Genomic DNA, 9095 nt, shown 5'->3' with positions numbered 1-9095 from the left:
AATACTACTAATATACCCCCCAAATAAATTAAAAACACTATCAGCCCTAAAAAAGAACCCCCAAAATTCAGAACAATCGCACAACCAATCCCACCGCTAATAATTAGCACAAGCCCACCATAAATAGGAGATGGTTTAGTGGCAAAACCCACAAAACTCATCACAAAAACGATACTTAAAATAAATACAATGTATGTTATCATTATTCCTACATGGAATTTAACCATGACTAATGACATGAAAAATCATCGTTGTATTTCAACTATAAGAACATTAATGACCAACATTCGAAAAACCCACCCACTAGCCAAAATTGTCAACAATTCATTCATTGACCTCCCAGCGCCATCTAACATCTCTGCTTGATGGAATTTCGGGTCCTTATTAGGAGTATGCTTGATTCTACAGATTCTAACAGGTTTATTTCTAGCTATACACTACACATCGGACACGGCCACAGCTTTTTCATCGGTCACCCACATCTGTCGAGACGTTAACTACGGCTGAATTATCCGCTATATACATGCAAATGGCGCTTCCATATTCTTCATCTGCCTATTCATACATGTGGGACGAGGCCTATACTATGGATCCTATGTATTCATAGAAACATGAAACATTGGAATTGTACTACTATTCGCAACCATAGCCACAGCATTCATAGGCTATGTACTGCCGTGAGGACAAATATCATTTTGAGGGGCAACTGTAATCACTAACCTTCTCTCCGCCATCCCCTATATCGGAACCAACTTAGTAGAGTGAATCTGAGGTGGCTTCTCAGTAGACAAAGCAACCTTAACACGATTCTTTGCATTTCATTTTATCTTTCCATTCATCATCGCAGCTCTAGCAATAGTACACCTCCTATTTCTACACGAAACCGGATCCAACAACCCCTCAGGAATCACATCAGACTCAGACAAAATTCCGTTTCACCCCTACTACACAATTAAAGATATCCTAGGAATCCTACTCCTGCTCCTAGTCTTAATATCACTAGTTTTATTTTCACCAGACCTATTAGGAGATCCAGACAACTACACCCCTGCAAACCCCCTAAACACCCCTCCACATATCAAACCTGAATGATACTTCCTATTCGCCTATGCCATCCTACGATCTATCCCTAATAAATTAGGAGGTGTACTCGCCCTAGTATTCTCCATCCTAATTTTAGCATTCATTCCATTCCTCCACACATCTAAGCAACGCAGTATAATATTCCGACCCCTCAGCCAATGCCTATTCTGACTTTTAGTCGCCGATCTTCTCACTTTAACTTGGATTGGAGGACAGCCAGTTGAACACCCTTTCATCATTATCGGACAGGTCGCCTCAATTCTATATTTCACCATCCTATTGATTCTAATGCCAACAATTAGCGTTATCGAAAATAATCTTCTAAAATGAAGAGTCTTTGTAGTATAATCATTACCTTGGTCTTGTAAACCAAAAATGGAGAGTAGTCGCCCTCCCTAAGACTCAAGGAAGAAGCTCTTGCTCCACCATCAGCACCCAAAGCTGAAATTCTTCTTAAACTATTCCCTGACACCCCCTACATTCATATATTGGACCACCTCTACTGTGCTATGTCAGTATCTCCAAAAAATCCTTCTTTCCCTCCCCTATGTACGTCGTGCATTAATGGCTTGCCCCATGCATATAAGCATGTACATGATATTATATCTTTACATAGGACATGTCTAGTCCAATTCCACAACCCATTGATCCTCAACAGTAACTAGATGCATATCACTTAGTCCAATAAGGGCTTAATCACCATGCCTCGAGAAACCATCAATCCTTGCCTGTAATGTCACTCTTCTCGCTCCGGGCCCATGCTAATGTGGGGGTTACTATCATGAAACTATACCTGGCATCTGGTTCTTACCTCAGGGCCATGACTCTATTTATTCCAATCCTACTAATTCTCGCAAATGGGACATCTCGATGGACTAGTGACTAATCAGCCCATGATCACACATAACTGTGGTGTCATGCATTTGGTATCTTTTATTTTTAGGGGGGGAATCTGCTATCACTCATCTATGACCGCAACGGCACTAACTCTAACTTATCTTCTGCTCTCAGGGAATATGCCCGTCGCGGCCCTAATGCAGTCAAATAACTTGTAGCTGGACTTATTCATTATCATTTATCAACTCACGCATAAAATCAAGGTGCTATTCAGTCAATGGTTTCAGGACATATAATTCTAGGACACACGTGTGTACACGTACGTACACGTGTGTACACGTACGTACACGTGTGTACACGTACGTACACGTGTGTACACGTACGTACACGTGTGTACACGTACGTACACGTGTGTACACGTACGTACACGTGTGTACACGTACGTACACGTACGTACACGTACGTACACGTACGTACACGTACGTACACGTACGTACACGTGTGTACACGTACGTACACGTGTGTACACGTACGTACACGTGTGTACACGTACGTACACGTGTGTACACGTACGTACACGTGTGTACACGTACGTACACGTGTGTACACGTACGTACACGTGTGTACACGTACGTACACGCGCAAGACATTAAGTTAACTTATACAAACCCCCCTTACCCCCCATAAACTCATGTCATCTATTATACACTTATTTATGTCCTGCCAAACCCCAAAAACAGGACTAAGTGCATACAATACTCACAAGCTTTATTTAAATTGTATACAAATGTATTGCTACTCTAGTTAACTTAACACAACAGTCTTACACGCATTCGATCTCGTGGTCTATCTATAGATAGCATCCCCTTTTTTTTTCCTCTCATATTTACTATGTATTTTATTTATTATACACACTACAATTTCAGTATAAGTTAATGTAGCTTAATTAATAAAGCAAGGCACTGAAAATGCCAAGATGAGTCGCACGACTCCATAAACACAAAGGTTTGGTCCTAGCCTTCCTATTAGTTCTTAGTAGACTTACACATGCAAGTCTCCACGCCCCAGTGAGAATGCCCTTAAAATCAGCAGTGATCTAAAGGAGCAGGTATCAAGCACACTCTTAAGTAGCTCATAACACCTTGCTAAGCCACACCCCCACGGGATACAGCAGTGATAAAAATTAAGCCATAAACGAAAGTTTGACTAAGCCATACTAAAAAGGGTTGGTAAATTTCGTGCCAGCCACCGCGGTCATACGATTAACCCAAACTAATAGGCCCACGGCGTAAAGCGTGTTTAAGATACCTTTGCACTAAAGTTAAAACTTAACTAAGCCGTAAAAAGCTACAGTTACCATAAAATAGACCACGAAAGTGACTTTATAATAATCTGACTACACGATAGCTAAGACCCAAACTGGGATTAGATACCCCACTATGCTTAGCCCTAAACATAGATAATTTTACAACAAAATAATTCGCCAGAGGACTACTAGCAATAGCTTAAAACTCAAAGGACTTGGCGGTGCTTTATATCCCTCTAGAGGAGCCTGTTCTATAATCGATAAACCCCGATAAACCTCACCACCCTTTGCTAATTCAGTCTATATACCGCCATCTTCAGCAAACCCTCAAAAGGTAGAATAGTAAGCACAATCATTTTACATAAAAAAGTTAGGTCAAGGTGTAACTTATGGGGTGGGAAGAAATGGGCTACATTTTCTACCCAAGAACATTCCACGAACGTTTTTATGAAATTAAAAACTGAAGGAGGATTTAGTAGTAAATTAAGAATAGAGAGCTTAATTGAATAGGGCCATGAAGCACGCACACACCGCCCGTCACCCTCCTCAAGTAATAAGACACAACCATAACCATATTAACTTAACTAAGACACAAGAGGAGACAAGTCGTAACAAGGTAAGCATACCGGAAGGTGTGCTTGGATTAATCAAAGTGTAGCTTAACTAAAGCGTCTGGCCTACACCCAGAAGATTTCATTACTTATGACCACTTTGAACAAAAGCTAGCCCAACTAACCCCAAACTTAAGTATCACAGACATATAAAGTAAAACATTTAGTTAAATAATAAAAGTATAGGAGATAGAAATTTTAATTGGAGCGATAGAGATAGTACCGTAAGGGAATGATGAAAGACATCTTAACAGTATTAAACAGCAAAGATTACCCCTTTTACCTTTTGCATAATGAACTAGCCAGAAACGACTTAACAAAGAGAACTTAAGCTAAGCTCCCCGAAACCAGACGAGCTACCCATAAACAATCTAAAAGGATCAACTCATCTATGTAGCAAAATAGTGAGAAGATTTGTGGGTAGAGGTGAAAAGCCTAACGAGCCTGGTGATAGCTGGTTGCCCACAAACAGAATTTTAGTTCAACTTTAAATTTACCTAAAAAAAAACAAAATTTTAATGTAAATTTAAAATATAGTCTAAGAAGGTACAGCTTCTTAGAATCAGGATACAACCTTTATTAGAGAGTATATACTAACATCACCATAGTTGGCTTAAAAGCAGCCACCAATTGAGAAAGCGTTCCAGCTCAACAAACAATATAACTTAATCCCAATCATATTACATCAACTCCTAATTATACCTCCTGGGCCATTCTATTTAAATATAGAAGCAACAATGCTAGTATGAGTAACAAGAACTATTTTCTCCCCGCATAAGCTTATATCAGAAACGGATAGACCACTGATAGTTAACAATCTGATAATATCAACCCAAAAATGAAATACTTATCTACCCTATTGTTAACCCAACACAGGCATGCATTTAAGGAAAGATTAAAAGGAGTAAAAGGAACTCGGCAAACACAAACCCCGCCTGTTTACCAAAAACATCACCTCCAGCATTTCTAGTATTGGAGGCACTGCCTGCCCAGTGACACTTGTTTAACGGCCGCGGTATCCTGACCGTGCAAAGGTAGCATAATCATTTGTTCTCTAAATAAGGACTTGTATGAATGGCCACACGAGGGTTTAACTGTCTCTTATTCCCAATCAGTGAAATTGACCTTCCCGTGAAGAGGCGGGAATGCCACAATAAGACGAGAAGACCCTATGGAGCTTTAATTAACTAACCCAAACTTATGGATACTAAATACCTACAAGGCATAACATTACACCATTATTGTGGGTTAGCAATTTAGGTTGGGGTGACCTCGGAATATAAAAAAACTCCCGAGTGATTAAAATTTAGACCCACAAGTCAAAATATAACATCACTTATTGATCCAATAATTTTTGATCAACGGAACAAGTTACCCTAGGGATAACAGCGCAATCCTATTCAAGAGTCCATATCGACAATAGGGTTTACGACCTCGATGTTGGATCAGGACATCCTAATGGTGCAGCAGCTATTAAGGGTTCGTTTGTTCAACGATTAAAGTCCTACGTGATCTGAGTTCAGACCGGAGTAATCCAGGTCGGTTTCTATCTATTATATAACCTCCCCCAGTACGAAAGGACAAGGGATGTAAGGCCTACCTCACAAAGGCGCCTTAAAACTAATAGATGAAGTCAACTCAATCTAACCAGTTTATCTCCTCATAAGCCCGAGAAAAGGGGCTTTGTTAGGGTGGCAGAGCCCGGTAACTGCGTAAAACTTAAACCTTTATTATCAGAGGTTCAATTCCTCTCCCTAACAAAATGTTCTTTATCAACATTATCTCTCTTATCATCCCAATCCTTCTTGCCGTAGCCTTCCTCACCCTCGTTGAACGAAAAGTCTTAGGCTACATACAACTTCGAAAAGGGCCTAATATCGTAGGCCCCTACGGCCTCCTTCAACCAATCGCAGATGCAGTAAAACTCTTCACAAAAGAACCTCTACGACCACTTACATCCTCCATATCAATATTCATTCTAGCCCCCATTCTAGCTCTATCACTAGCCCTAACTATATGAATCCCTCTCCCAATGCCCTACCCACTCATTAATATAAACTTAGGAGTCCTATTCATACTAGCAATATCAAGTCTCGCCGTATACTCCATCCTTTGGTCAGGATGAGCCTCAAACTCCAAATACGCTCTAATCGGAGCCCTCCGAGCAGTAGCTCAAACAATCTCATATGAAGTAACACTAGCAATCATTCTCCTATCAGTCCTCCTAATAAACGGGTCATTTACACTATCCACACTAATTATCACCCAAGAACATATATGACTAATCTTTCCGGCCTGGCCCCTAGCCATGATATGATTCATTTCTACTCTAGCAGAAACTAACCGAGCCCCCTTCGACTTAACTGAAGGAGAATCCGAACTAGTTTCTGGATTTAACGTAGAGTATGCAGCGGGTCCTTTTGCCCTATTCTTTCTAGCAGAGTACGCAAATATCATTATAATAAATATCCTCACAACAATTCTATTCTTCGGTGCATTCCACAACCCATTTATACCAGAACTCTACTCTATTAACTTCACTATAAAAACCCTCTTACTAACTATCTGCTTCCTATGAATTCGAGCATCATACCCTCGATTCCGCTATGATCAATTAATACACTTATTGTGAAAAAATTTTCTACCCCTAACTTTAGCCCTATGCATATGACATGTTGCCTTACCCATTATTACCGCGAGTATCCCACCCCAAACATAAGAAATATGTCTGATAAAAGAGTTACTTTGATAGAGTAAATAATAGAGGTTTAAATCCTCTTATTTCTAGAATAATAGGCTTCGAACCTAATCTTAAGAATTCAAAGATCTTCGTGCTACCAAACTTACACTATATTCTACAGTAAGGTCAGCTAAATTAAGCTATCGGGCCCATACCCCGAAAATGTTGGTTTATACCCTTCCCGTACTAATAAAACCCCCTATTCTCACTATTATTATAGCAACTATCATGGCAGGGACCATAATCGTCATACTAAGCTCGCACTGATTACTGATCTGAATTGGATTCGAAATAAACATGCTAGCCATCATCCCTATCCTCATAAAAAAGTATAATCCACGAGCCATAGAAGCCTCTACAAAATATTTTCTTACACAAGCTACTGCCTCAATATTACTAATAATAGGAGTCACCATTAACCTTCTTTACTCCGGCCAATGAGTAATCTCAAAAATCTCAAACCCCATCGCATCCATCATAATAACCACCGCCCTAACAATAAAACTAGGCCTATCTCCATTCCACTTCTGAGTTCCCGAAGTAGCACAAGGAGTAACACTTATATCAGGAATAATCCTACTAACATGACAAAAAATCGCACCTATATCCATCCTATATCAAATCTCCCCATCAATTAACACCAACCTTCTTATACTAATAGCCCTCGCATCCGTTCTAGTAGGAGGCTGAGGCGGACTAAATCAAACTCAACTACGAAAAATCATAGCATACTCCTCCATTGCCCACATAGGCTGAATAGCCGCTATCATTATTTACAACCCTACAATAATAATCCTAAACTTAACTTTATATATTCTAATAACACTATCTACCTTCATACTATTCATATTAAACTCATCCACCACAACCTTATCCTTATCCCACATATGAAATAAATTTCCCCTAATCACCTCCATAATCTTAATCTTAATATTATCCCTAGGAGGACTACCCCCATTATCTGGCTTCATCCCTAAATGAATAATTATTCAAGAATTAACAAAAAATAACATAATTATTATTCCAACACTAATAGCCATCACCGCTCTACTTAACTTATATTTCTACCTGCGACTCACATATAGCACCGCACTTACCATATTCCCGTCCACAAATAACATAAAAATAAAATGACAATTCGAGTACACAAAAAAGGCAACCCTACTACCCCCCTTAATCATTATCTCAACTATACTACTCCCGCTAACACCTATATTATCAGTCTTGGACTAGGAGTTTAGGTTAGACCAGACCAAGAGCCTTCAAAGCTCTAAGCAAGTGCTATACACTTAACCCCTGACCAAATCACCTCTAAGGGCTGCAAGAATCTATCTTACATCAATTGAATGCAAATCAAACACTTTAATTAAGCTAAGCCCTCCCTAGATTGGTGAGCTTCTACCTCACGAAATTTTAGTTAACAGCTAAATACCCTAGTAACTGGCTTCAATCTACCTTCTCCCGCCGCGTAGAAAAAAAAGGCGGGAGAAGCCCCGGCGGCGTCTAGGCTGCTTCTTTGAATTTGCAATTCAATATGAAAATTCACCACAGAGCTTGGCAAAAAGAGGACTTAAACCTCTATTTTTAGATTTACAGTCTAATGCTTTTATCAGCCATTTTACCTATGTTCATTAACCGATGACTGTTCTCTACTAATCACAAAGATATTGGTACTTTATACTTACTATTTGGAGCATGAGCCGGCATAGTAGGCACTGCCTTGAGCCTCCTCATCCGAGCCGAACTAGGTCAGCCCGGTACTTTACTAGGCGACGATCAAATTTATAACGTCGTCGTAACCGCCCATGCTTTCGTAATAATCTTCTTCATAGTCATGCCCATTATAATTGGGGGCTTTGGAAACTGACTAGTGCCATTAATAATTGGTGCTCCGGACATGGCATTCCCCCGAATAAATAACATGAGCTTCTGACTTCTTCCTCCATCTTTTCTTCTACTATTAGCATCTTCTATGGTAGAAGCAGGTGCAGGAACGGGGTGGACCGTTTACCCCCCACTGGCTGGCAATCTGGCCCATGCAGGAGCATCCGTTGATCTTACAATTTTCTCCTTACATTTAGCCGGAGTCTCTTCTATTTTAGGGGCAATTAATTTCATTACTACTATTATCAACATAAAACCCCCTGCAATATCCCAGTATCAAACCCCCCTATTTGTATGATCAGTACTAATTACAGCAGTTCTACTCCTACTATCCCTGCCTGTACTGGCTGCTGGAATTACAATACTTTTAACAGACCGTAATCTTAATACGACATTTTTCGATCCCGCTGGAGGAGGAGACCCTATCCTATATCAACACTTATTCTGATTCTTCGGACATCCTGAAGTTTACATTCTTATCCTGCCAGGGTTCGGAATAATTTCTCACATTGTCACTTACTACTCAGGGAAAAAAGAGCCTTTCGGCTATATAGGAATAGTATGGGCAATAATATCTATTGGGTTTTTAGGCTTTATCGTATGAGCTCACCATATGTTTACTGTAGGAATAGAC

At 39.9% G+C, this 9095-nt stretch overlaps 1 pseudogene; it reads left to right on the top strand.

Moving 5' to 3' along the window:
* The first annotated feature begins 2920 nt into the window (after positions 1 to 2920).
* Positions 2921 to 3875, top strand: LOC144310098 (18S ribosomal RNA; annotated as a pseudogene).
* The last annotated feature ends 5220 nt before the right edge of the window (positions 3876 to 9095 follow it).

The sequence above is a fragment of the Canis aureus genome, unplaced genomic scaffold (genome assembly GCF_053574225.1).
Source record: "Canis aureus isolate CA01 unplaced genomic scaffold, VMU_Caureus_v.1.0 ptg000405l_RagTag, whole genome shotgun sequence".
Taxonomy (NCBI): domain Eukaryota; kingdom Metazoa; phylum Chordata; class Mammalia; order Carnivora; family Canidae; genus Canis; species Canis aureus.
The sequence above is the reverse complement of the archived record's forward strand: the minus strand, read 5'-3'. Positions and strand labels throughout refer to the sequence as shown.